We start from the raw sequence: 11,234 nt of genomic DNA on the forward strand, positions 1-11,234 counted from the left end.
ATAATAATGACAATTAAAAACCTACTTCCAACAAAAATCACATTTAAACCTCAACAAGTATTCCAACCAGTACACAAATATCGGAATGCATACACTAACGATCTCTCTTTTCAGTTCTCGACAAAATAAAAATAAAAAACTACACGAGCTCTACAATTGCATTCGACTAAATTTCATATTTTGAAATCATTGAATGATAGTCTCCATGTAGATGGCATCAAATACTTCATTTTCGATATATTGGTGTCGCATTCGATTATACAACCTATTCTTCACATATTTCATTGGCGAGAAAGCTCTTTACATTTAAACTAAGCCCAAGAATATTCATAGTGAATGAGAGGGAAAAACAATGAGAAATATGTACGATCGGAAGAGGCAACGGTATATCGGACTCAATCAAAATTGCCCACCGGTGACAAGCCGACGGCCGACGAAGATCAAATCATCGGTCGAAGACTCGAAGTCGTAGAATAACAAAGGCGGTGAGAAACAGGGGTTCTATGAAGTCGAAGTCGGTTTTGTATCGAGTCGAAAGTTGGGGGAAATTAACCTCTGTGTGGTGTCGCGGTAATATCCCATGGGGTCATCTATTAATTTCTCAAAAAAATCAATATGGTAGTAGTAAAAATAATAATTTTCATGGGGTCGCCCAACCCCACCACCTTGGCTGTGCCGTCGCCTTCCTACAAAAAAAAATTAGCAACTATCAAGGACAGTGGCAGAAGCCAAGACTGAATACAAAACTGTGACATCAACAAAACTAACAGCAGCCACTAGATATCGTAACAATAAGCCAAGAATGTCACTACAAAGTATAATAAACCTCCAACAGTGGCTGGTTCTACCATGCATGAAATTATAAGAGTCGCACTGTCGCACACCCTTAGATTACATCATCTTTGTCAACGTACGTATGAACTGTAAATCTTGAACATTTTACTACACTTACGAATGAACAGATTACAATTAAGACAACTATTTGCTAATTCATCGGCACAGAATCAACAAGAACTGAGATTACAAATTTCTTGACCTTTTTTTCAGAATTAGTGTACCCATCATCTCCTGTGTATAAAAGATCGATAACTCGTGCAAGATTGAGAATGCGAGCAAGGAGAGGCATTGGGACTGCAGTCGGGCGGAGGCACTCTGTGTTCATGTCTTTCCATGCATTTGTAACTCTCTTTCGAAATTCAAGAAGAACCTCTTCTTCGGTTGCACCATGTTGTTTCATGTAGCATTCAACAGCAGAGGCTACGTGTCCTCTCTCTTGTTCAAACTGCAATTGCAACACCAAAAATGTTAAGGTCAAGATATGATTGTATGCGAGGCTGACAATTCTGGGCAAAGGGATATAATGAAGATTCGGGAGCATATTCTTTTTTTGAACAGCAAAGAAGAATTTTATAAATAGAAGAGGAAAGGATAGTACAGATAAAAGGCCAAGAGATGCAAAGATTCAAAATTTTCTTTAAAAGGTAGATTATGCGACTCAAACTTTGGTCACAGTGTTGATACGCAACACTATTTTCCTAACACAACTTTTTTTTTTTTTTTTGGTAACTAGACGATTCATTAAAACAAGAAAAACATAATTAAGAGTTTACAATTCTAGGGTACGAGACCCCAATCAAATCCGCATAAAGGAAACTAGAAATACAAATAGGAATAACCGGGTAGATATATAAATCTCCCACCGAGACCGGAGCATCATTTGCCAACGCATCTGCACACCGATTAGCTTCGCGATAGATATGCGTGATAGAAACTTCCTCAAACCCTTGCATCAGCAACCTACAATCAAATATCAAATTGCCAAGCGGGTGATTCACCATGTTAGTGGCATGAATCAAGTTTAACACAATCATGGAATCTACTTCAATTTCCAGCTTTCTGATATTTTCATCCTTTGCCAAACTCAAACCATCTCTTAAGGCCCATAATTCTGCCTTTAGGCTGGAGTCCGTGATAATGTTCCTGTGGAATCCACCTATCCAAATACCATAATGATCACGCAAAATCCCCCCAGTGGAGGCCGAGCCCGTCACACAGTTATACGCACCATCCGTATTCAACTTGGAAAAACCCATTCTCGGTGGAACCCATCCTACCTGTATATCCTTCTTATGAGAGTTCCTCTCTTGGAAAACAAGAAAGAACCACTCCAAGGATTTGTTCAAGATAGTAACTGAAATTTTTGTTGGGTCGATGGTGCTCGAGTTGGAATTTGGGTTAGTATCAAAAAGACGGCAATTGCGATCCAACCAAATATGCCAAATAGCAAACAAGAAGATAATATTCTTAGGGACACCGGAACTGTGGGTATTAACAGATTTTGAATTCACACGAATCCAATCAAATGGAAGCGCTTGAGAATCCACCAAAGAAAACTGAAGGGCGCTCCAAATATTAGAGGCACGAGGGCAATCACAAAGGACATGGTATGTGGACTCCGGAATATCTGGACACCATTCACAGAAAGGGGAAGGAGTGATATTGCGAAGGAACAAATTCTTACGGGTTAAGAGACGGTCATGAGCAGCAAGCCAAACAAAGTGTTGGATGCGGTAGGAACAAGGGAGACGCCAAATCCAATCCCACGAGAGATGGGAATTGACATTCTTAGAGGGAATGAGAGAGTGGGCCGATTTGCAATTGAACTCACCGTTGGTTGAGAGGTTCCAAATGGTACAATCCGGAGATGGGTTGAACCATTGGAACGGAACAACGTGAATGCTAGAAAGAATCTCCTCAGGAAGGACAAAAGAGATGGCTTGGAGGTTCCAAGAGTGATTAGACCAACATTCTTTAACCTTAAGAGAACTCTCTTGCTGCTGAAGAGGTCCAAGAATTTTAGAACGGAGGGGGCCAGTCCCAGTCCAGTTGTCCATCCAAAAAGAAGTGGAGGACCCATTACCCAAACGGACCCGGGTACCTTCTTTGAAAAGATTATTTCCCGCTTTGATACCCCTCCAGGTGGTGGAGGGATTGGAACTACGCACAGACGTGGAACGATAACGGCCCTTTAAGATACGGACCCACAGAAGGTCCACACGTTTAGAAAGTTTCCAATTAAGCTTAGCCATAGCAACCATGTTATTATTCCTGGTTTTCCTCAACCCAAGACCACCTAAAGCCTTAGGACGAGTGACAGTATCCCAATTGATAGCATGAATTTTCTTATGGTTAGAAGAAGAGCCCCAAAGAAAATTCCTACTTAATTGGTCAATTTTGTTAGACACCGAAACGGGAAGAAGGTTACAATGCATGATATGAGAAGGTATAGTTTCAATGACCGATTTGATCAAAGAGACTCTACCAGCAAAGGAGAGATGTTTGCTCTTCCAACCAGCAAGCTTAGCTTCAATCTTTTCAATAATAAACTGAAAAGAAAGCTTAGTCGGTCTGGACTGGTGGATGGGGCAACCAAGATATTTGCCCACCGAAGTAGTTTCGGAAAAGCCAAGGGCCGTAGCGAACTCAACCCGAGCACCCATTGGGGTGTTCTTAGAGAAAAAGATAGAGGACTTGCTCAAGCTTACCTTAAGGCCCGATAAAGCACAAAAATCTTGCAGGAGTGCAGAAATAGTCTCACAATTAGCTATGGAAGCCTCCGCAAAGAGGACAAGGTCATCTGCAAAAAAGAGGTGAGATAGAAAAGGACCACTCCTAGAAGTCCTAATAGGTCTCCACGTGTGGTTATCGCAAGCCAAGGTAATTTGAATGGAGAGATATTCCACACAAAGGATAAAAATATAGGGGGACAGTGGGTCACCCTGCCGGATACCTCTCGAGGGGGAGAAAGTGTCAGTAGCACTACCGTTGAAGAGAATGGACATAGATGACGACGAGATAATGGACATAATGAGATTAATCCAAAGCGGAGGAAAGTTGAAAAAATGCAAAACTTGACGGATAAAACCCCACTCCAAACGGTCATAAGCTTTCTCCAAATCCAATTTGATAAGCATGTTACCCTTGGAACCTTTCATGGAATTAAATCTGTGAACAATCTCTTGCACAATGATCACATTATCTGTACTACTCCTCCCCGGAAGAAAACTAGACTGAAGAGGACTAATGAGATCACACAACAGCGGGCGGATTCTACTTACAAGAATTTTCGTAACCAGCTTAAGAATGGTGTTACAAAGACTAATAGGACGGAGATGACCAACTGTTTCAGGATTACGGATCTTTGGGATTAAACACAAATAGGTGTGATTTAGCCCGGGAGGAATCCTGCCCACAGAGAAGGCTTCCTCAATCACTTGCACCACAGAGGGGGCCACAATATCCCACGTTTTTTGAAAAAATCCCGGATGAAGACCATCTGGGCCCGGAGATTTCCAAGGTTTAAAGGACCACAAAACCTTTTTAATCTCATCGACCATCGGGACAGAGCACAAGGATTGGTGACACTCCATCTCAATGCGAGGGAAAAGAAAGGGAGGGTCAGAGACAAGTTTGCTACAAATCATACCTGTGGTGAACAGGGAAATGAAATGAGAGGTGAGGGTTTGTTGGATTAGATCAGCATCATAGAGCCACACACCAGTCGCGTCTTTAAGAGAGCGGATCTTATTATTGCGGCGGTGATTCAAAGTAGTAAGATGAAAAAAACGAGTATTACGGTCACCATCGCATAACCAATTAACCCGTGATTTTAATGCCCAAAAATCTTCTTCCATGATTAAAATTTTTTCAAACTCAGAAGTTAAATTTTTTTCCAAATCAGTTAAGTAACAGCTGGGATTGGAATCAATGGCTATTTGAAGACCACGAAGTCTAGCCAGAATACGTCTTTTCTTCGCAAAAAGATTACCAAAATGTTCTTTGTTCCAAATAGTGACCTTATTGGAGAAAACTTTGGTAGTATGCGCAAAAGAAGGGGAAGTGGACCTCCAACTATCATTTACGACCGAATAGATGGACGGGTCAGAAAACCAAAACGACTCAAACCGGAACGGTCGGGGGGAAATAGGGGAAGAGATTGGGATGGTGGAAAGGAGAATGGGACAGTGATCGGAGTGGGTACGAGGGAGATGAGAAACATGGGCATCCGGGAAAAGTAAATTCCAACTCGAGTTCGACCAACATCTATCCAATCTTTCTTTGATCAAGTTACCCGTGACTTGTGTATTAGTCCAAGTATATCTTGGGCCCGAAAAGCCCAAATTCAATCACCATAATCAACCTCTCCGTACAACCACATTTTCGTACAAATAAGACTACTCATTGAACAAGGTCAGGACCTCTAAGTAATGAACCATATTGTCCATAAGATTTGTTTGGTTTTTTATAAAGTGAGGGATCCACTCTCAAAGAACTTAAAATACTCGTATTGTATCGTCCATGTGCAAGATAATAGTAGTTATAAATCTACACGTACGGCCAAATAATATGAAACCATATTTTCTGATCAATCATCTCTTACCTTGTGGCCAACCATATCATCCACGAGTCTGCAAATCACAGATGCAGCTTGAAGAATTAAAGGATCACTTAATACCCATTCAAAGGCCTCTTTGGTCGCCAAATCCCCCATGCCAACAAAGGAATTTGTTGCAAGCATTTTGTAAGCACCGGTTACAAGTGCAACTCTCATATACTCTTCCATACTCGGAACGTATCCCTCGTGACACCATTGGGCTTCCTCAAAGTATGCTCTTACCAAATCCCCCATCTAGAATTATTGAAGAAACTGAATGAGTATTAACACGAATTAAAATTTCAGTTTTTATTTCAACTTCAAGTGACCAAATGTGACTTGGTTTGAGACTTACTGCAGATTTTGCGTAGTCAACGCAATATGATCTTCCTTCCTTGGCCATTTCTTCATCAATCATGTTGTAAACATCCAGTAGTGCTTGATAACACAGTTTCATGTACTCTGGGAGTTGATCCAAGGCAGTATTTCCCACCTGAAAATCAAGTAGTTTATGTTAAACAGCTTGTCTTGTATTAATCTTGGGTTGTGTTGGGATCGTTTATCTATGATGCTAATTTTGCTTCTTTCAATTTTCCTTTTTCATTACGAGGCCATGAATTAATTCCAACAGAAATCCAAGATTCGTAAGCCTTGGAATCTCAATCTTGAACAATTAATGGAAGGGATTTTGACATTTTTTAGGGACGACTCAAATCAAAATAAAGATCATTAAGAGGGGCATGGATTTAACCTTTGAATTGCATCAGTGAAGAGCACAAGTTCTTCCAAAGTACCGTAGACATCATAAATGTCATCAATGATTGAAATCATGGCAATCACTTTGGTTAGAAACCTCCTAGCAAGAAAATATTTGGGCTCAAAGTACACTCCCATTATCCAAAAGTAGCACTCCACCACTCTGTCTCTTGCAAACGGCAGCTTTCTGGCAAAGTCCAAATCCTTCCACCACCTAAAATCAATTCACCATCAAATAAGAGTTATTATGTACTCAATTATCCACAACAAGTTGATAAAAATATCCAAATAGCTAGGCTTTTTTCGAAGACTGCAATCTGGCCTTCACTGCGAAGATAGTAATTTACGACTAAGAATTTGTGAAAAATTCTGAACCATTAAATAAAACTTTCGGCCGGCTCAGCCTAAACCGTTTGCTACAGTCCACCAATAAACTGCAGAGGAGCTGGATTTTCGTTTGGAATTAAGCTTCTCGAGTTTTGTGATTTCCTTTGTTTTTATTACTCTTGTGATTCCTCTCAACGAACCGATCGAATTAAAAAAACCTTTTTACTGGAAAGAGTCCATCGAGCAAAGGGAAATTTTATCCGAATTTTATCAAAATTCTACTCATGTTACTTTTATAATACAGTCCACTTTCCTTGTTCAAGACAAAACCAAGAGTATAAAAAAAGAGACAAGTAATTCGTAAATAATGTCACCTTGTGATTTCGCTCAGCTCCCTTTGGTGCAATTTCTGCAATAAGTTGAAATCTAATTTCGCAAAATTCAATAGAACTTTGTTGTGGGAATCATCTTGCTCATAGAAGGAAATATAATGCCTTGACTCCAGTCTTGTCAAGCCCTTGTGGATGGGTTGATTTAGAGCATGAACTACTTGTGCTGCAATTGTATTATTGCTCAAGTTTGGTAGTGCAGAGTTGAGGTGCGTGGTGGTAAAATCCAGTGCTTCCTCCAGTAAACCTTCTCCATGTACCCTCAGATGTGTAGCTTCGTACAAGCTCAACATTCCTCGGACATCATTCGTTAGGGATTCTTGAAATTTTCCTCAGTTGTCCGTGAATTTGTTGAACATATCTGCTAGAAAACATGATAATTGTCGGCCGTAAAAAAAAAAAAAAGATGTGCATACAACCGGCCAGACGTAGAGCACAAAACTGCTTCTTCTTCTTTTTTTTGTCTAGTCGTAAATTGGATATCTATCACATGCTAAAATCTTAGTATGTGATAGGTATCCTGAGATTATACATGACACTACAGATTCATTAAAGTTTTAATCATAGTGTGCAAATGGATTATTGATGAATAAAAGACTAATGCCTTGGCATAATGCAGTGAAAAGAACAAATGAAACATATATATACCGAGAAACAGTGCGATTGAAACTGTAATGGAACAAGCTAGATTTCCAAATAATCGTGACAAACATGATTGTGTTTGAATTTTTTTATTGTTCAGTTTGTTGACATTTGGCGGTAGGGGAGGGGAAAGGATTTGTTATCTGGTTAATAACCAACTGCGCTATCCAGCTAGTCAGTGACAAAGTCATGATTTTAGTCCAAAGTTATCATGTTGAGTGTTAGAATTTCGAGAACCAAATCACATGTACTCATTTGCCGTTGTTCCTATATGTTATCATGCTATGTCAATCTAGGATCGCACAAAACACTCTAACCAAAGCATTTTCAAATACAGCGATGCAGAGACAATTTCTGTATATATAGGCGTTTTGAACTTAGATTTTTTAATATGAGTTTGTGTTTTGGACAACGGCTATTAAAATATGTACAATCGAATGGCAAATGACTTACCACAACTGACAGGATATCCTTCTTGTCTGAATAACCGAAACAAGAGAGCCACGTAGTAAAGATCTTCAGCATCGGCTTTTTCAAAAGCATGTTGATGATACGTTTTATATAGGTGCTGTAATAATGCAGCAATCTCAGTTTGAAAATGGTAGGCCACACCGAGGCGTTGGACAGCATCAACGAGGTTCAGCTTTCGTGACAGTTTGTCAGCTGCCATCAACATGTTTCTAACTTTCTCTTTCAACTGCTCAAGTTGTTGCTCCATTTTAACATCAGCTGCCTGTGAAAGACAACATGAAGCGTAAACACAAAGCATTCGCATTTTCATTTTTTTTTTTTTTTTTTTTTTTTTTTTTTTTGGGGATCGGCAAAACAAAATTTTATTGAAATCTCGAAATGGTAAATGAAGGAGAGATGAGGATGCATCACATTTAGCCATCACATGTAGCCAAACATAACCCCAAGGGATTTGCCAAATTGAGCATGAGAAAGCTAATAAGTGTTTGTCCTCCATGAGGAAAATGTTTCGTAGGGGCGGCGGACTTGTGCGGTAGAACAATGCGGTGGACTTAGACTTAGTGTTACTAAACTATACCGTGACATCAGAGCCATAGGAGAGAAAATGATCTCCCCATATAGTGGGATGATAATTTGCAGAGCGACGTTGAGTGACATGATCATCGGACACTTTACTATTTTTTGTGATTGGCACAGGGACAGTGGAATTAGCATTTACTAACTCCATTTTTGTTTCTCCTTTCCTCGGAACAACTAAAGGAAGGCTAAATAAGAGAGGGAGAGTGCTGAACTACACCACTCTAATTGTATATGAGAGTATGGGCTAAATTTTTCTGGTATATGCAACGAAGAGCTAGTGGTTTACTATATTTATAGTAGTGGTAGTAGCACTAAAATTCATGGGATTAATTTCGGAGGTGAGAAACGTTAAAGAATCAGAAACACACTTAAAACGATTAATAAATAAACAGGAAACAGCTCAGAGTACGTAGCATGATCATTTGAGCCAAAAGGGTGATCGTCAGCACCTCAAAAGATCAGTACCACCTGACATTATGTGTGTTGCCTACAATTTCACAGTACGTAGCACCATTTGAGCCACGAGAGATGCTACAATCGCACACAAAATTACACATCTTCTCACAAAACACAAGGGTCCCACGCACACTGCACACATAGTGTATGTGGAACCCTTGTGTTTTGTGAGAAAGTATGTATTTGAGTGTGTGATTTTGAGAGTGTTTGTAGAATTTTTGTTGAGCCACAAAGATGATTGTCAGCACCTCAAAAGGTCAGTGTCACCAGACATAATGTGTGTTGCCTAAAGGAGCTCTCCCTCTCTCTCTAGAAATCTTCTCCCTCTCTCTCTAGAAACAGCAGCCGCATCTGGTTAGGGTTTGGGGGAGGCTCCGCCTCCCCTGGTCTCCCCCTCTCTCCTCTCTCTCCTCCTCCTCTCTTCCATCTCTCTCTTTCTCTATTCTCTTCTCCTTTGTGCTACTGTTTTTCACCCTTTGATTTGGGGGTTTTGTGCTGGTGCGACCAACGTGGTGGTCATGGTTTCTGCCAGGGATCCTCCGTTCGCTTGGTCTCCTCCGGGCCTTCTAGAGCTGCTGGGTGTTGGTGGCGGCGCTGGGATGTGGGTTGTGGGTTGGTGATGATTTGGGGGTTTTCGGTGGTGGAGGTTAGGGGGTTGGGGTTTTTGTTTTTATTTTTATTTATTTTTATTTTTTGTTTTTCTCCGGCGTTGCCGGCTCTCACCGACTGGTTTCCCCAGTTCGGTTTTGTTACCAGTCCGAGGCTTCCTTAGATTTGGTGGGTAGAGGTGGTGGGCGAATAATGCTTACGGGGTTTCACTTCGGAGAAATCGGATAAGGGCCGGGGACCGGCCCTGGTGCTCGTTGTTCTAGTTTTCAGCTTCGGGGAGCATCGACACAGGGAAGATTCACAGTCATCGGCGTCGTGGGCCGGTGTTTCGGAGTTTTAGCCCTGGCGGATTTCTTCTTCGTCTCTCCGTGCTCGGAGCCTGCTCGTGCCAGCGGGGACTTGCCGGAGAGTTTCTCTCCATTGCTCCAGCTCAGGATCCAGTCGGTGCCTCCTTCTTCGGCGGCGGGTGGTTTTTCCTCAGCCGGGGTTTGGCCGGGGTGCATCAGTGGTAGTTTCCATGGTGGTTGCGTTTTTTTTCCTTGTTTGTTGTTTACTCCTGTTTCCATCGGTTCTGTTTGTGTGTCTCTGATTGGGTGCGTGCTCCAGGCCGGGGCAGCTAGGGGATACGCTGAGGGCCCCTCGTGACCCGACCCTTTGAGGCGGTGAGACGTGCCAAGGCCTGTCCTCTAGTGTTTGGTCAGTTTTGCCGGTGCCCCTTTGTCACCTATTTTCTTAGCTTTTCATTTGTGATGGCTTGTTGCTCGTTTTGCCCTTTTTTTGTTTTCGGATGGATTCACTGTAATCGGCCATTTTTGGCTTTAATGAAATGTGATTCGGATCAAAAAAAAAAAAAAATGTGTGTTGCCTGCAAAATTGTAGTCTTGCATGCGTAGGCCCGTCCCAAATGTGCGTGGAGTAATTACTGACTGGGACATCATCGCGTGGAATCTAATATTTTTTACAATATTGTATTTAAGCATGTCGAGTCTAAGCTTATGTGTACGGTGTTTCACATGAATATATGAAGCGTCAAATAATTTTTCGGTATGTTTTAAGAGGCACTGCTGACTATGAAAGACAACTTGATTTCGAGGGTAATCCAATTCAAAATTGTGAAAGTTCTGTAGGGAAAAAATAATAATTCATTGGTCGCGCGTCTTTTCTGAATTTAAATTAGATTCTTGTTAAAATTTTCTGCGATTAAGTATCTTTCCTGACGAGCTAAATAACAGCAAAAAATATGACAAAATATTATTTAAGAAGACAAAAAGTTTGAAAATTGTCCTTTTATACTTTTTTCTAAAAATTTCCAAATTCAATCCGTATTTTTATACTTTTCATATTGCTTTCATAGATATAAATGATTGTTCCAAAAAAAACTTTTGACAAAATGGTTAATTATTAAATGTTAATAATACAACGGTCTATGAAAATGAAGAGCAAGTTAGTCCCAATTCGCCCTAACACTCTATTTAGGTGCACTCATTTTTGTTGTTTTATCTATGTGAAACTATAAAATCGTCATTTTCATGTGTAGGAAAATAATGTACGAATGATCAGTTTTGCAAATT

At 40.6% G+C, this 11,234-nt stretch overlaps 1 pseudogene; it reads right to left on the reverse strand.

Annotated features, from left to right (window-relative positions):
- Positions 1-746: 746 nt before the first annotated feature.
- Positions 747-8,930, reverse strand: LOC131330405 ((-)-germacrene D synthase-like; annotated as a pseudogene).
- Positions 8,931-11,234: the final 2,304 nt, after the last annotated feature.

Source organism: Rhododendron vialii, chromosome 6a, assembly GCF_030253575.1.
Source record: "Rhododendron vialii isolate Sample 1 chromosome 6a, ASM3025357v1".
Classification (NCBI taxonomy): domain Eukaryota; kingdom Viridiplantae; phylum Streptophyta; class Magnoliopsida; order Ericales; family Ericaceae; genus Rhododendron; species Rhododendron vialii.